At 44.3% G+C, this 16,811-nt stretch overlaps 1 protein-coding gene across 2 annotated transcripts in view; it reads left to right on the top strand.

The window, feature by feature from the left end:
- The first annotated feature begins 6,713 nt into the window (after positions 1-6,713).
- APBA2 (amyloid beta precursor protein binding family A member 2) overlaps positions 6,714-16,811 on the top strand; it is a 97,530-nt gene continuing 87,432 nt past the window's right edge. For both annotated transcript variants that reach the window (XM_027740840.2, XM_027740839.2), the window contains exon 1: positions 6,714-6,797. The gene's annotated coding sequence lies outside the window, so the exon portion shown is untranslated. The remainder of the gene's footprint in view (positions 6,798-16,811) is intronic.

Raw genomic sequence — 16,811 nt, 5'->3', positions numbered from 1 at the left:
TTCCCTAGCTAAGTTACAATCTGAATTTTATATTTTCCTACATGTTTGCATGTACAGTGAAAAGCTCCAGCTCGATATGAAGTAAGTTCATTTTAGTCTAGGAGAGTTTTTACTTAATGGAATGGAATTATTTGTGATGTGTGTCATGTTTGCTGCAACAAAATACAAGTATAATGTTGACCTGAGATTTAAACAGGGCTTTAAAGACACTGATGCTTCCTCATGAATCTTACTTCTGAAAAAATCTCTACAAAGCCATGCTTTTTTTTTTTAATGAAACAATTTTGTACTCAAAATAAATATTCCTTCTGTCATATTTTAAGAAAAACACAGCCTTCCACAGGGTTCCTGTGTTTCATCAAATCACTATTTAGAGGGTAGTTTGTGATCTAAATTCTAAATTGTTTGAATTTAGAAATCCTAAGACTTGTGATGGAAATGCAGAATGATTTAATATTCCTGAAATATGATTCTGCCATTCTAGGAGACATTCTATGAGCAAAGCTGCTTTTGTCTTTCCATTCTGTTGAAGACAGGGAGGCATCTTTTCTGCAAAACTGGCACAGGAATGCCAAGACTAGAAGCCTCAGTGGTTACATGTCAAGGTAATTGAACAGAAGTCTTTGAATCTAATGCCCTTAGTTTGGTGCAACAGAAAACAGGGCAGTGCTCCTTTGGTTCATTCTCCATTTCTTTGTCCTATCTGAAGGAGATGGACTTTTGTATATGACATCTATCAATAGACTCAGAGTAGGAGCTTGATGTAGTACTAGGGAACAGAGATTTTGAGTAAACAGCACTTACTCCACTTGCCTGATTGTGCTCCCTGTCTTATTAGCAGAGAGAGGCTTGTCATGCTTTTTAGCTGGAAAGCAGCAGTTTCCCTGGCTGACTGCTCTGTGGGTGCCTAGCTCTACCTCAGCTGACGTATTCTGTTCATCCTAACCAAGTCATGCTTCTGTCTCACAATTTATATGTTTCATCTGACTCCTCCCAAGGTGGAAGTCAAGATATTAGCAAAAAAACCCCAACCCTCCCCCAAAAGAGTAGATCTGCAAATTAGTCAACACCCACCAAACATCATTTGGTGGGATCAGACCCCCTCACTTGTCTGCATATACACTAGAAGATAGGAGAATTTCCACCTCTGGAGCTATAGACTTGGAAGGAATAGCCAAGGAGCTGGACAGCTACAGAATCTGAATACAGCTAAGACTGAGAGAAGTTTCCAGTTCATAAGCTGAACTCCTATAGACTTCAGTGGGAACAGGATCGGCCCCTATATTTGTAAAAACCACGTAGTCCTTCCCCTGAAATCGGACAGCCTTCACAAGTCATTGTTGTTCTGACTCACCAAGGGGTTGGGCTGGGGGTTACACACAGGGGCCTTACTTTTGTAACTGCCATGATTATAAAAGGGGAGTAACATCAAGAAAAACAGTGGAAATTCAGAGATGGAAACTGGAGAAACAGAGAACTGTGATTTGCTTCTTCCAGTGGAGGGACACTTAATGATACACCCCTGTTGCACCAGAATACAACTTCTGGGAAGAACAGTGATTTAAATAACTGGAGCCTGATTAGCTCAGAAGGGAAATAGGCTTTGACAATGGGTTTTTTTCCTTTGTTGTTTGGTTGGGTTTTTTTTTTGTTTGATTGGGTGGTTTTTAAAAAGGTACAGTGAATCCTTCTTTTCTGATAATGCCAAGCTTCTCAGAAGATGAAGTGTTAATATTTTGCCAGTTAATTTTCTCATGCTTGGGTCATTTGTCAAGTGCAAGTTCCCTGTTCCAATCTCTCCATGTGCCTTTTTTCCCCTCTGAGATCAAGCATGTTCCCATTTTATGCTGCCTAAGGCAGACAAGACACATTTTTCTGGACTCCATCAACATTACTCAGATAGTTAAAGGGCTCGTAATTAAATGATGCAAAATATCTTTTTTAACTTCCTCTATGTAATCCTCAAGTCACTTCTAGGTGGGAGGAGAACAGGCTGTAGAATGAATTCCCTGTGATGAGACAAACCTAGAAGCAAACTCAAAAAGCTGAAAAAAGAGCTAACTTCATGCCTTTTAAAAGGTAATCTTGCAGGTTTGCAAATCTGAAGTCTCACAGAAGGACCATGAAACATGGAGATGTTTGCATTGTCTACTTACAGTAGGAACTCTGAATGATTTTCTTGGCACTCCATTTGATTCTATCCTTAGAAGAAATTCCTTCTGTAGTGATCTGACTTGGGTTTGTTGGACTTAAGAACCCCTGATTAAGACAAAAACTCAAGAGTTAATTGTTTCAATACTCATTTCATTTACCAAAGCAGTTGCCATGTTGGCCAAATTATTAGACCATGAAACAGAATAAGAAGATCATTGAGTCCAACCAATTAATTAATATGAAAATGGAAACTATCAACAATGTATAAATTAATAACCCAGTGTTGGCATTTTTCAGTGGAAGACCTCACCCTCTTAGTAATGCAGAATATGTCACCTTTGATAAGCATTTTCAAAGCACTTAGAATATTTTATGAAATGTGAATTTATCTTATTATGAAGGAGGGATGTTTGTATCCTGCGATAGGATAATCCTTAAATGTATGTAAAATTATGTCAACTGTTTTAATGTTCATTTGCACTGTCTTGCATATTGCTAAGGAGCATTGTTAACTGCAAAATTTATAGCATAGATTCACAAATGAAGAATTCTCATACATTTTAAAGTAATTATACATTTTGAAGCATTCAATGACTTTTCTAGACGTAATCTAAAGTGGCCTTTTAACTGTTATGCTTTGCTACCATAAAAATAGCAAATAGGTACTAAAATCTTCTGTAAAGTGGATCTTCAATGAAGATTTTTACTTATTTTTAACATTGCATTTTTTTCAGTAATAAAGACATGTTCAAAACATGATTTAAAGTTCTGCAGTAACTTGTTACTGCAGGTACTCTGAAGGCGTATGTGATGATGCACAATTTGCATTAAATAGGGGGAATATCCAGCTCTGCATCCATGGCTGTCATGTGTGGGAAAGATTATTTCCAGAAATTGAAGAGTAACAGGGAGGCGCGTTCTTGGACTGATATCATTCACCTGATTTTTACCTTCCATTTTGCTATGTAGTTTTCTATAATAACCACCTGTCTGAGCCACTGTCTCCAAAATGAGGTGGAGGTAGAATGCTTGTTAGAAACTTAAATTTAAGAGGTTAAAAAGATATATCACTCTCCCTTTGGGACCCCTGCAGTCTTTGAGAGGTCAGTTGTAGTACAATACTTGCAGCTGCAGTAACTTCAAAACACACACCTGCCCTATCGAGCTGGAAATACTGCTTTTGGTATATTGATTGAGAAAGTGAGACTTTCTTATGTATGTGAAGCTATTTCATCAAGTTAACAATTTTGGGAGTTAATAATATGAATTAAAATGTTTTTTGCCAAATGTTTACACAATCTAGCTACAGATTGTATCTGTATCTGTAGGTATGCTGTAGTTCTGTGTAAAACATACATGCATTACAGTTTAGGTAATGTTTGAGTTCTCATTTTCTCCAAAAGAAAACCAATATTTAGTCAAGCAGTTAGGATATAGAAAGGGACAGATGGAAAAAGTCACTATACAAAATCATGACACAAAATAGCAGTAGCAAATGGCTACTCTGGTGTTAGTCTGAACAGAAATCTTAACTAAACAAAAAATAAGACTAAAAAAACCCCACAAAATGGTGTTTCCTCTGCATGTCCATGGAATATGAGTTGATGCTCAGCAGCTGCTACAGCTACCCCAGGGCACATAAAGCACATTGAGCTGGATACTCTGAGCTACAGCAGTGAACACTGATCTCCAGCTGATTGGAACGCAATATATTTACACTGGGACAGCTGCTCACTTTTGCTAGCAGGAGAAAGATTACTTTTTACAGTTAAGATTAGCTACAGTCTCAAATTTGCATAGTTACAAGCAAGTCCTGTCATAATTGGCCTAAGATATGTGTTCCTATATATACAAAGTAATCACTATCCCCTTACTGCCATAGAAAAATCTAGTGGTTTCTAATAAAAGGCCTCAGGAACCAACGATGTTTATAATTCACAATAACAAGTGTTCTTGGAGAAACCTACTTCAGTGAGCTTTTAAATATTACACATTGAATATTACAATTTTAATCTTTGGGAGTGGATCTATGTAATATCTGCACAAAGGCACAGAAATCATGATTTGATCTCATAAATCTGGCCACATGATGGAATGTGACTGAGTCCAGTGCTGTTCCCTGCTGTAATGTTCAAACTTTTGGTGTTTAATTTGATTTTTGTTACACTGGAGCACCTCAAACAACAGGGAAAGGTGAGGTCATTGCCCAGTAGGATTCCACGGCTGGCATTCAGGAATGCATTTCATGGACAAATGGAATGGAGACTCTCAGGAACCCCGGCCCTGGGAGCACAGAGCCGTGGTGCAGGGTGGCCTTGTCACAGCAGGATGGAGCTTCCAGCAAACATCCCTGCCCAGGGGCTCGGGAAGGGGGCGGGGGCTGCAGCCAGCTCTGCTCAGGGCCTGGGGCTGAGCCAGCACCTCCGTGGGCACAGAATCCCAGAGGAGCTGGGATTGGAAGAGCCCTCTGGAGTCACTCAGTCCAACTCCCTGCCAAGGCAGGGTGAGCTGGAGCAGATGACACAGGAACACATCCAGGTGGGGTTTGAACGTCTCCAGGGAGGGAGACTCCACGGCCTCCCGGGGACCCGCAGTGTAAAGCAGTTCTTCCTCATGGTGAGGTGAAACTTGCTGAATTTGAGTTCACGGCCACTGCTCCCAGTCCTGTTGCAGAGCACTGCTGAGCAGTGTGGCACCACTCAGGAGTGTGGCACTGCCGAGCAGTGTGGCATTGCTGAGCAGTGTGGCATTGCCGAGCAGTGTGGCACTGCCGAGGAGTGTGGCACTGCCGAGGAGTGTGGCATTGCTGAGCAGTGTGGCATTGCTGAGCAGTGTGGCACTGCCGAGGAGTGTGGCACTGCCGAGGAGTGTGGCATTGCTGAGCAGTGTGGCATTGCTGAGCAGTGTGGCACTGCCGAGGAGTGTGGCACTGCCGAGGAGTGTGGCATTGCTGAGCAGTGTGGCATTGCTGAGCAGTGTGGCACTGCCGAGGAGTGTGGCATTGCTGAGCAGTGTGGCATTGCTGAGCAGTGTGGCATTGCTGAGCAGTGTGGCACTGCCGAGGAGTGTGGCACTGCTGAGCAGTGTGGCATTGCTGAGCAGTGTGGCATTGCTGAGCAGTGTGGCATTGCTGAGCAGTGTGGCACTGCTGAGCAGTGTGGCATTGCTGAGCAGTGTGGCACTGCCGATCAGTGTGGCACTGCCGAGGAGTGTGGCACTGCCGAGGAGTGTGGCATTGCTGAGCAGTGTGGCACTGCCGAGCAGTGTGGCACTGCCGAGGAGTGTGGCATTGCTGAGCAGTGTGGCATTGCTGAGCAGTGTGGCACTGCCGAGGGAGTGTGGCAACTGCGGAGTCAGGGTGGCTTGCTGAGCAGTGGTGGCATTGCTGGGCAGTGGGGGCACGGCTGAGCATGTGGCATTGCTTGAGGCAGTGTGGCACTGCGATCAGTGTGCACTGCCGGGATGTGGCACGGGCCGAGGAGTGTGGCATTGAGGAGCAGTGTGGCATTGCTGAGCAGTGTGGCATTGCTGAGCAGTGTGGCACCACTCAGGAGTGTGGCATTGCTGAGCAGTGTGGCATTGCTGAGCAGTGTGGCACCACTCAGGAGTGTGGCATTGCTGAGCAGTGTGGCACTGCTGAGCAGTGTGGCACGTGGGGCTGGCGTAGAGCGGGGCTTCCAGCCCAGTGGAAGCGGGAATTTGATGGGTCAGTCCGTACCCGCGTCCCGGACCATTCTGCGCGGAGCCCGGGCTGCACAGCGCTGCAGAGGCAGCACAGCCCTCACAGCTCCGCACAGCCCCCTGCACACTGCACAGCCCGCACAGCCCGCACAGCCCACACAGACCGCAGAGACCACACAGCCCTGCACAGACCACATAGCCCGCACAACCCAGCACAGCCCGCACAGCCCCCTGCACACTGCACAGCCCGCAAAGACCACACAGCCCCGCACAGCCCTGCACAGCCCCCACGTCCCGCACAGCCCCTCACACACTGCACAGCCCCGCACGGCCCCGCACAGTCCCGCACGGCCCCGCACACACCGCACGGCCCCGCACAGCCCCGCACAGCCCCTCACACACCGCACAGCCCCGCACAGCCCCTCACACACTGCACGGCCCCGCACAGTCCCGCACAGCCCCCCGCACACCGCACAGCCCCGCACAGCCCCTCACACACCGCACAGCCCCGCACGGCCCCGCACACACCGCACGGCCCCGCACGGCCCCGCACACACCGCACGCCCCCGCACAGCCCCTCACACACCGCACAGTCCCGCACAGCCCCTCACACACCGCACAGTCCCGCACAGCCCCTCACACACCGCACAGCCCCGCACAGCCCCTCACACACCGCACAGCCCCGCACAGCCCCTCACACACTGCACGGCCCCGCACGGCCCCGCACAGCCCCTCACACACCGCACAGTCCCGCACCCCCGCCGTGAGCAGCGCGGCGCTGTTCGCCATGCAGGTTCCGGGGCGGCGGCGCAGGCAGGTTCCCGGGCGGGCCCAGCGCGGTGTGAGGCGCTCGCGCTCGGCAGCCACACAAAAGAGCGACTGCGGCGGCGGGAGCGGGATCGGCACCGGGATCGGCACCGGGATCGGCACCGGGATCGGCACCGGCACCGCGCGGCTTCGCGGTAAGCACTGGCACCGGGGGCGCGGGGTGGGGGACCGGCCGGGGTCGGCGCGGGCACCGGCGGCTCCGTCGGGGGTGGGGCGGCAGAACCCCCGCGGGTCCCCTCGGGGGAGCCCCCGCCCCGTGCCAGCCCTAAATTGGGCCTGGGGGCTGCCCCCACCACGAGCGGCTGCTCCCGCTTCAACCCCATCCCCATCGTCCCCATCCCCATCATCTCCATCCCCATCCCCATCATCTCCATCCCCATCCCCATGTCCATACCCGTCCCCTGACGGCCGAGCTGCCCGCGAGCGGACGGGGAGCCGGGGTGCGGGGGAGCCCCGGGGCACGGCGGAGTGGCCGCGGCCGGGGTCGTGGTCGGCGGCGCGGGGTCCGGCCCCGGGGCTGCCCCCACGGCGCCGCCGTGCCCGGGGAAGGTTCGGGTGGAGGCGATGGAGGGCCGGGCTGCGGCCCCGCTCGGTGCCCCCGGACGGCCCCGGGCCCTGGGCTCGGCCCGGCCGCCCCACGCCGGAGGGACCGGCCGTGCAACATCCGCATCGTGTCAGTGTTCTGCGGGAGGGCGGGAGGCTTCAGCCCCTGTTTGTCTTAACGGGAGTCAAAAGGAATGCGAGAAGAGCCCTCCTATAATGCAGCACCGCTCGGAGTTTGTATTCGTTTCTGATTTCATGCCTCCACTGTAGCAAAGGCATCGGAGCCTTTGATCCACTCTTTTTCCCGTTCCCTTCATCATGAGGTCTGGAGGGAAAAAGCTGCTCCGTTACAAATACTTGATTTTTGTTGGTATAAACAGCATGAGACATTATAGCAGGGTCTGTTTGCCTTTTTTTGAACAGTTTTCTGAATATGTATGTTGGTGGCTTGTATTGCCGTAACAAAAGGGATGGGGGTGGGGGAAAGGGAATGCTGCGTTTGGAGCTGCATCTTGGAAAGTCAAAGAAAGACTGGCTTCTTTTGCCTCAACTGACAGTCTGTGCTTTCAGATTTACGTACTTCGCGTCCTCAGTGTCGTTTTTGCATGCTAGTGAGAACATACAAAAAACCAAATTTAAATAAAGACAAGAGATCATTCAGAGATAACATGCATTGCAGTGATGCTTAAGAAAAGTCTGAAATTACTGTGAGCAGTTTGCGTGAAAAATGCAAATAGTGTTTCAGTTGTATTACCTGGTCAAGGCTGCCTTATACCAGGAGGGGCTGGGAAGGTCGTTTGCAGGAAAGGTTTTTCATCTATTATACCTGTTACCCAAGAATCCCTCATTACTTAACCAGCAGAACTGAAAGACAGAAACAACTGCTATCGTAGTTTTATGTGGTTTGTGTAAGCCACAGTATTTCCAAAATAAGGTAACTTTAAAAGAGAGGTATTTTAGTGTAATTCTTTACTGCCACTTAAGTTAAAATACAGTATGTGCTGGTTAATAGTTGAAAAGCAAAACACTGGAGTTTATGTTGCAGCATAAGATGGCAATTTATCACTGTATAGTCCTGATTCTACTCCATATGGAACAGGGAAGAGAGAGCTTTGCTTTCATATGCTGTTCTATGAATACTGAACTGCTAAAGTGGAAACCATTGTCCTTATTCTGCTTGGGGCTCATAGGATTTCAGGCTGCAGAACTGTCCTTATAAACCTTGATTGTAAGAATTCCTGAATTCTCTGATAGTTTAGCCTTTATCTGCACTTGGAAAGATCTAAACCTGTTTTTAAAAATGCAGTGTTGCCTCTGATCAGTAGCTGCATTATTGCTTCCCCTTGATCCTCTGATGGTAAAGTGTTCTTGCAAAGGCTGTAGGTGCTTAATTCTTTTGGTTGAAGTCTTGATTCCAAGGAAGAATCTCGAGAACCATGTTTTGTGCAGTTACTTGATTAATCTCTGAGTTGGAGACTGGACATGAATTTAAACAAGAGCTAGATCTTTAAAAAGCGACCTTTACTTAAGGCTGTGAATATGAGAAACCACTTCAAGAAGCATAATTTTGCCATCTCTCCAGCTGTTCTGATAAGAATATTTGCTAAGAAATAATTTGTGAAAATGCCATGGTTTAAACATCTTCCAGTTTATATTCCTGTGCTGAGGATATAGAAATTAACAAGTGATCTGTTCCAAGCTACTAGCTCAGAAACTCGGAGAGAGGGATATGGAAGATGCTGGTTTTGTTCAGAACAAAATCTTGGTTGTGGCCTTTGAACACATCAGTGTTTAGATGCTTCTGCAGACTTTTTATATCCATCCCCCTTGTAAGCTGTGTTTAAATAAACAAGGCAATTATTTCATGCTTTAAGCTACTGCACTGGTAGAGGCTGGGGAGCAGCCCTGCCAAGAAGGCCCAGAGGTCCTGGTGAACAGCAATCTGCACGTGAACCAGCCACGTACCCTGGCAGCACAGACAGCCAGGAGCATCATGGCCTGTATGAACAACCATGCAGCCAGGAGGTCAAGGGAAGGGATTATTCCCCTCTGCTCAGCATTCAGTAGACTGCATTTATAATCCTGGGTCCAGTTTTGATCCCCCCAGTACAAGACTTAGTGTCTGGGGCTGGAGGCCAGGCTCTGTGAGGAGAGGGTGAGGAAGTGGGGCTTGCTCAGTCTGCAGAAAGGGAGGCTTTGGGGGGGCCTAACAGCATCTTCCAGTACTTATAGAGAGGTCTTCAGGGAAGTGGAACCAGACTCAACACAGTGCTTTGTGGCAGAGAATGAGAGGCAAAAGGCATATGTTGAAACGAGAGGTTCAGACTGGATGAAAGCAAAATCTCTTGCCCCACAAGCACAGTCATACATGGGGACAAGGTAGCCCAGAGAGGTTGTGTGGTCTCTTGTCCTTGGAGGTTTTTAAGACCAGGCTGGATAATTCCCTGAGCAAACTGCTCAGGCCTCACAGATGACCCTGGTTTGAGCAGAATATTGGACAAGAGACCTCTGACTTTCTTTGGAACATGAATTGTTATGATCCTATGAGCAGCTACATGCTTGTGCATATCCAAACGTGATACAAGAAGTCAGATTTTTTTTAGAAAGAACTAGAGCTTTCATTCCAGGACTAATCCATGCATCTCAGTAAAGATGGAGTGTAATATCAGTGGGATACATTGGCTTCTATTATCTGTGTAACCGTACATTACTATTAGTACAAACTAATACCTTACTATAAGCCTCCCAAGGAAGACATATTTGCTTGAAATATTTTTATTTCAATGTAGATACAAGCATACTACTTGCAATCAAGAGCTTTCCTATCTGATATCTCTTGGCACTCCTGCGAGGCAATTAAAGCCTTGCAGCATTAGTGCAAGAGACATAATGGCAGTTCTAGTTGGAGAAAAAGCACTGATGCAGTTACATGCACTTCACAAGTTAAGAGGAAGAGCTGAAAGCCAAATCAGAATTTGCTGGTTTTTAGACACTCAAAAAAACTTGCAATCGCTGAGTCAAATGCTCATTATAAGTACTTTAGATACTTGCAAATGCTTTTAGTCTACTGGGAAGAGTATTACATGTAAGATTTCTCTTTTTTTCCTGAGGACCCATTTTCCCATGAGAGCTGTATGAAAAGCAGCTCAAGAAAGCACCATGTGATTATTGAAGTGTTCAGTACTTTAGGCTTGCGTTGTCTGCAGGAGCTGAACATGCAGCAGTTAGGCTTTGTCATGGCATCCATGGAAGAGGGCTTTCATTCCAATTCTCAGTTTTGTCTGGACTTAAGTCTTATCTTGGCTAATGATACTATTTTTCAGAATAAAGGTCTTATACAACTGGTAAAAACATGCTTAGAATGAACAGTTTGTTTCTGATGCTGGTAGGTAAATGCACTGTCATTTGAGTACAACATTCCTTTTTTGTTGCAGTACTTACTGTCTTCATGCACCTGCTGCAGCAGAGGAAGGTGATTTGCACTTCAAGAAGAGTAAGTTAGAGCTGAGCAAAGACTGGTACAGAAAACTCCGGGATTCACAGGTGCTTCCACCTAAGCAAAAGAGGAAGGGCAGAAGCCCTGTAGGTAGGGATGAAAAGGAAAAAGTGTCATTCTTCTCAGATGATAAGGTTATATGAAATACTGCTGGAGATGCATACTCTGAAGTATACTCTTGCATGAAGGGATCATTTTCTTTTGAAATAGAAGTAAATGAAAAGGAAAGGAAAGTTGGCAAAAAGATATACAAAATATGTCACTTACAACCAGTGGGAGGTTTGGAGTTGAGATAAGGATTTTCAAACAGTACTTCTGCAGCGCAGACATTCGCTGATACCAACCTGGGCTGCCAGTGGGAACTGCATGGAGGAGTATCTTGGGACAGTTGTCTGTTTTGAATTATTAAGATGGAGTTTCCTTCTGAAAATAGCCCTTCTTGTTACAGGCTTAGTAATGAAGATTCAGCCACAAGGGAATAACTTGTTATTGCTTTATTACTTAAAAGGCAGATTGAGTATTTCCATTCTGTTAATTGAATGAAGTAGATTTTGAACTTTGTTTTGTACATTGATATTAGGAATATTTCTGAGCATATTACTAACTAGCATTATTTCCAGATTTCTGTCTTTTCCTTTCTGAGAGATCTTCCTCATGGATGCACTTGTCAGCTACAACCTTTGCAGAAGTTCCTCTCCCCAAGTCAATTGTACAGTAACCCTGATCATTTTCAAAGAGTGAAATCTTCTGGTTTTATTCCTGAAACATTTCTCCGAGAGAGAGGCCTGACCTTGCAAGTTTTTCTTGAGTACATCATCCACCTTTGTATTAAGGATTCACAGGATCTGATCCATGAAGATTTAGTGAAAGTCTTTCACCTGCTTACAGAGCTTAGATTTAGCTAAGGATTCGTGATGTGGTCACAGTGGGCATGTTTACTTCTTCCTGAGTATAGCAACATCTTAAAAAAACCCAACAACAAACAGCTCACAGCCCAAACTAGTAGTTTAGCAACACTAACCATGAGTGGGGACACGGTTCTGGGGAGTGTGCAGGTCTAAATGCTTGACCACAGGAGTCCAGAATGCTGAGTGATGTTATGTAACATGGGAACACAGGGCTTTTTGAGTTCACTTACATTTTCTCCAGTAAGATACTTTTCTTGCAGTGACTGTAGAAGAGTCATCTCTGCTTTCCAGTTGTTCCACTTTGGATTTGTTGTGATTGACAGCCAACTGATTATCTTAGCATGACACTGCAGGGTTCTCTGGGGGATTTAGTGAGATAGTAATTCCAGTAAAAACTGAACAGAAAATTGATATTTTAGCAGATAAACAGTGATGGAGAATTCATATTCTTGTGTGTAGACTTTCATCATTCCATCTCACTGTGTTAGGAGCCTGAGTCCACAGAAAGAGTTTCATTTAGCTGAGATTTTAGGAGTGACATCAGAATGATCCCCTGGGATCAGTGTGGTCTCGTCCTCTGGATAAGCAGCTGAAGAAGGAAGCATAGGAATAAATGTAGAAGACTTTGCATATCTTCAGGTAAACCTTAGTTACACGCTATAAACTAGCAACAGACAGCAGTGACCGTGTCACCTCAATTCCTCACAAAAATACTGTGCCTTTCTGTGGGAGAATCACATGGACAGATCTCTTAAGGGCCTCTGGAAGGGGCTCCTCAAGGCATCCTGCCATGCAAAAGACCACTGGTGTCAGGCAAATGACCCTGTAGCACCCACAGATCCTCACTCATAGATTAAGATCAAAGATTAAGCCATTGCAGCATTTCACACTGAGGAAGAAGCAAAGTGCATCAAAACCCTTGTGGAACCAACTCTTGCTGTCACGAAGCATTTGTGACAGAGAAGGGACTTTTGAAGTGGTTATGTTAATGAAACACAGAGAAAACTCATCTGCATACGGGAGAGACCTGGACACCTGTAAGTGCTGACTTACTTTAGGAGTTTAAACTGATCAGAGAAATAAAATTAGCATATTGGAAAACAAGAGAACATGGGAGGAAGGCAGGAAGGAAAGAAAGAGGGGAAACAACATTTGGGGAAACAACAATGAAAATTCTCAGAGGAAGAAGAGGAAGGAAGAGGAATATTTGAAGTGTAGGCTCCCAAAGAGTTGGGAGCCAGAATGAAGCATAAGCTGCAGTTGCAAAATCAAGGTGATACCTGTCTCAAATTCTCTAAAACACAAGTTTATGGAATCATCAGTGTGTTATCTGCACTAAATGAGGATAAAAAGCTACCAAGGAGCAAAAAATTCAGTTTCTATGTTTGTCTGTTTTGGTGCTCAATTATTCCAAACCCCTCCAAACAAATATTTTTAAACAGCAGTTTCCTCCCTCTATACAAGCCATAACCCAGGGTGAGAAGCACAAGCTCCAAAGGGACAGCACCTATCTAAACAGTATTATTAGAAAGTCCCAGAAAGAGTAGCTGTGTTTGGCATTCAAGTTCAGTGAACTAGCTTATTTTTGTGTGAAAGAAAGAAGAGTAATAATGAAAATAATATTCCCACAATGCCCTTCACCTATTTACTGCCCTTCATGCACTACCCAGAAACAAAGGTGCTTGGGTGGACCTTCTGTCACCCAGTGCCAAGACCAGAAGATTAGAAGTACTTAACTTTGCCTTTTCCTGCCCCAACAAAATGGTGATATATTCCTGGGTTACTGGATTAACTGAAGAGAGTGGGTGTTGCACAGACCAGATTCTGTTCTAGAATGACATAGGATTTTAATTCCTCTTTTTTTTTGCTATCACTGAGAGTGAAATGACATCAATGAATTGGCAATTCTCTCTAGAATCACTGATACCAGCTACCACCAAAACTTATTTCAGTGCAAGGGCAAGTGCACCCTTTTGGTTTAGTCAAATCTTGAAATAGGTCTCAAATCTCACTGTGAAAGCCGAGAGATGACTTTTCAACACATCAGGGGGAGTGCTTGGAGATGGTATTGCTTGCTTCTCGTGCAGAAGCAAGATTGCTTCAGGGCTGCTACGCTCCTCAAATCCATACCAAATCTCTCTCCTGGGAATGAAATCTTTAATGTTTTCTTCTAATCTGCAGCTTTTCTGTCTATTAAGGATGGCCATCCTGACTGATACCAGGTTTCACAGGGTTGCTGTGCTGTCTTGAGTTTTAAAGATGACTACAACTACTAATAGATGAATGATCACAAAGGCAGTTACACAAAGAACAAAAATATTTCTACTCTTATAAACCGATCCAGTATACAAAGAAGAGACTTGCCTGGTTCCCAGTTCTTACTATGCAGCATAGCACATTGTTGCCATGCTACCAGATTGCTTGCCTTGATGTTTAAATTTACCCTTAACAGATTTGTATTTAAAAAGAACGAACAGTAAAAAGAATGCTAACAGTACAGTAAAATATAAAATAACCTGACAAGATGTAAGCCTTGTCACTGATTTATGACAGATTTTTATTTTCTTTCCTAAACCCCACCATCACAACAAATCTCAGATATGAATGAACCAATGAGATATGGAAAAGTTCTGTCTGGGAATGCAGTAAAGGTTTATATCAAGGGAGGAATGTTAATTATAGTTTCCATACTTAACAAAAATGTGCATTTTGCCTGCCTCACTAAGTGCCTCTTGCTGTCCTCATAGTCTCTGATTTACCACAAAGGGATATCAGAGTACAATGATATTTTCTTGTTATTGCTGTATTGTAGATGATAAAAGAATGTTATATATATATATATATCTATATGTCTATGTAGATATATATAGATATATAAAATGTCCTTTAGGCACAAAATCTTGTGTTACTGGAAGACAGCTCTTGATTAGAAATAAGGCAGCTTTAAAAAGAAACTTATCCCTGTGATATTCTTAGCCAGTCAGTGTGGCTTTAATTATGTAGAAGTATTTGACATGTTATGGCCCAGGAGATAAGAGCTGTTGCATACTAGATGAATGAAAGGGAAGGAATTCTGTTGGTGACTAGAAATTCCATGCTCAGTGCTGCATTAGAGACATAAAATGAGCACTGGAGGGGAACACTTCCTAGTAAATACTGATTTGCATTGTATTTCTGATTCCAGCATTATGAAGGTTGTTAGTACCAGAATTCTTCATTCCTGTTTAATGACTAGCTGCTTTCTTAATGGAAAACTTGCCATGAAAACACCTGTGTAGTATCAGGAATGTGCCTTTAAGTCAGTTGTGTTGTTGGTGGTGGGGGGTTTGGTTGGTTTGTTGTTTATTTATACAGCACTATTAGCCCTTTGTGACAGTATTGTTTTTTTCCTGTGCATTTACCTGTATTTGTTTTTAAAGTTTTTAATCACAATTTAGTAAACTATCTATCTTGTTCTTGAGCTAACATTGATTTAGCTTAGATTTGTTAACACTTTTTGGTGTTGGGAGTCCCAGGATATTTCATGGTTTAGTTGAGGCTCCAGGTGTTGGTGTGTGAGAATCACAGCTTTGAGCTTAATTTCACCTAGGCTCCAGGAATGAGGGTAGTGTGAATATGTACTTCAGACGTCTGCGGACAATATGATACCTCTAAATAATTTTGGAATGCTTATCATTGGCACTACAGAAGTTATAGTAGAAATAAGTTCCTTAATATTAACCAGCATCCATTTGAATGAGCCAAGCTTGAGTAATCGGTTTTCTTTCTGATGGTACTTAACATTTTTATAACCATTCATAATAAATACAAACAAGCCAAATGCCATCCAGAGTCAATGGTGTTACATATCTTCCTATGAGTAATGATAATCCCAATTAAATTAAAGCAGTAATTAAGGTAATGGCAGTAACCTACTCTAGTACAGGTAGATACCCTCTCAGGGTTAGGAAACCTGAAAGCTGTATATCGCTTCTCTCCCTGTGCTTTGGCACAATGAGTCTTGTCTTGTGACAGGATGAAATCCATCCTGCCTTTAAGATGATATCTCACATCATGGGATAAACTTGTGGCTGACTGTGGCTGAGAGCTGAGGGTGGCCCTGGCTGGCTGGTTCCAGCTCGTACCGTGTTGGGCCCACTGACACACTGACTGTGTCTTCAGGCTGGGCTTGGGGCAGTCTTGCTGCTCCTTCCTCACGCCTGTGCTGGGAGCCTCGGAGGCTCAGCAGGGAGGGTTCTCTTCCTGAGCTGCATGCCAGGCTCCTGGGCACAGGAGTCATCCTGAGAGACCCTCGTGTCTCCTGAAGACAGGCCATGGGGGAAATTCAGACAGAAACTTATAAACAGTAAAGTTTGAAGTTTACCATACGTGTGGAACTTAGCTAAACAACACAGTAGCATCCTGAATGAAATGAAGGTGATTGCAAAAAAAAAAAAAAAAGTCTTTATTGTAGTGGAGCCCATGAGCCAGCTAAATGTGGAGCTTCTTGGTGGTTGGCATTTAAAAAGACAGCAGTAAACTGTCATTGCTCAAAAGACTGACCTATCTAAATAGACTTGATGGTTTTGTATCCTCTGTATACATTAATCTACAGAGGAAAAGAATACTGTAAGAATGTAAAAAAGTGGCACAGAGCCAAGGTAACCTCATATTATGGTAGCAAAAGGTTGTGAAACACTGGATTTAATCAATAATGCACAGACCAAACATCTACTGAAAACTAACTGGAAAATCTTGACTTGATTTTGATATTTAGTTGAATGTTGCTTTAACCTTCTTGTTGGATTAAAGTATGAAGATAAAAATAATTACCTTTGTAAATATACATATTAAATATTTTGCCTATTTAAGTATGAATAACATGGATAAAAAGTTCTCTGGAGACTATAAAAGGATGGCTTTGCAGTTATTACACTATTTTCACTGTTATTTTCTTTACCAGTACTGTGTCACTGTGTGTGGAGTTATGTGTGTTTGGTTTTTAAACAAACTCCCCAAAGTCCACTTTATTAATTTGTCAGCTGTAGACTTAGTTATAGATTTTTAAGCTCTTTGTGGCAGGAATGTCCGCAGAACACTTAACATAATGAAATCTTGGCTAATGGACTTTTCCACAACACACATAATTTAGGATTTATTTGCCTCCAGCTGCAAGTTGTTACTATAGCAAATACAAGATGAAGAATTAAATGGAAAGGAAA

The sequence above is a fragment of the Pipra filicauda genome, unplaced genomic scaffold, assembly GCF_003945595.2.
Source record: "Pipra filicauda isolate LSUMZ 115617 unplaced genomic scaffold, ASM394559v2 scaffold324_size1259732_pilon, whole genome shotgun sequence".
NCBI lineage: Eukaryota > Metazoa > Chordata > Aves > Passeriformes > Pipridae > Pipra > Pipra filicauda.
This window is presented reverse-complemented; position numbering and strand designations above follow the sequence as displayed.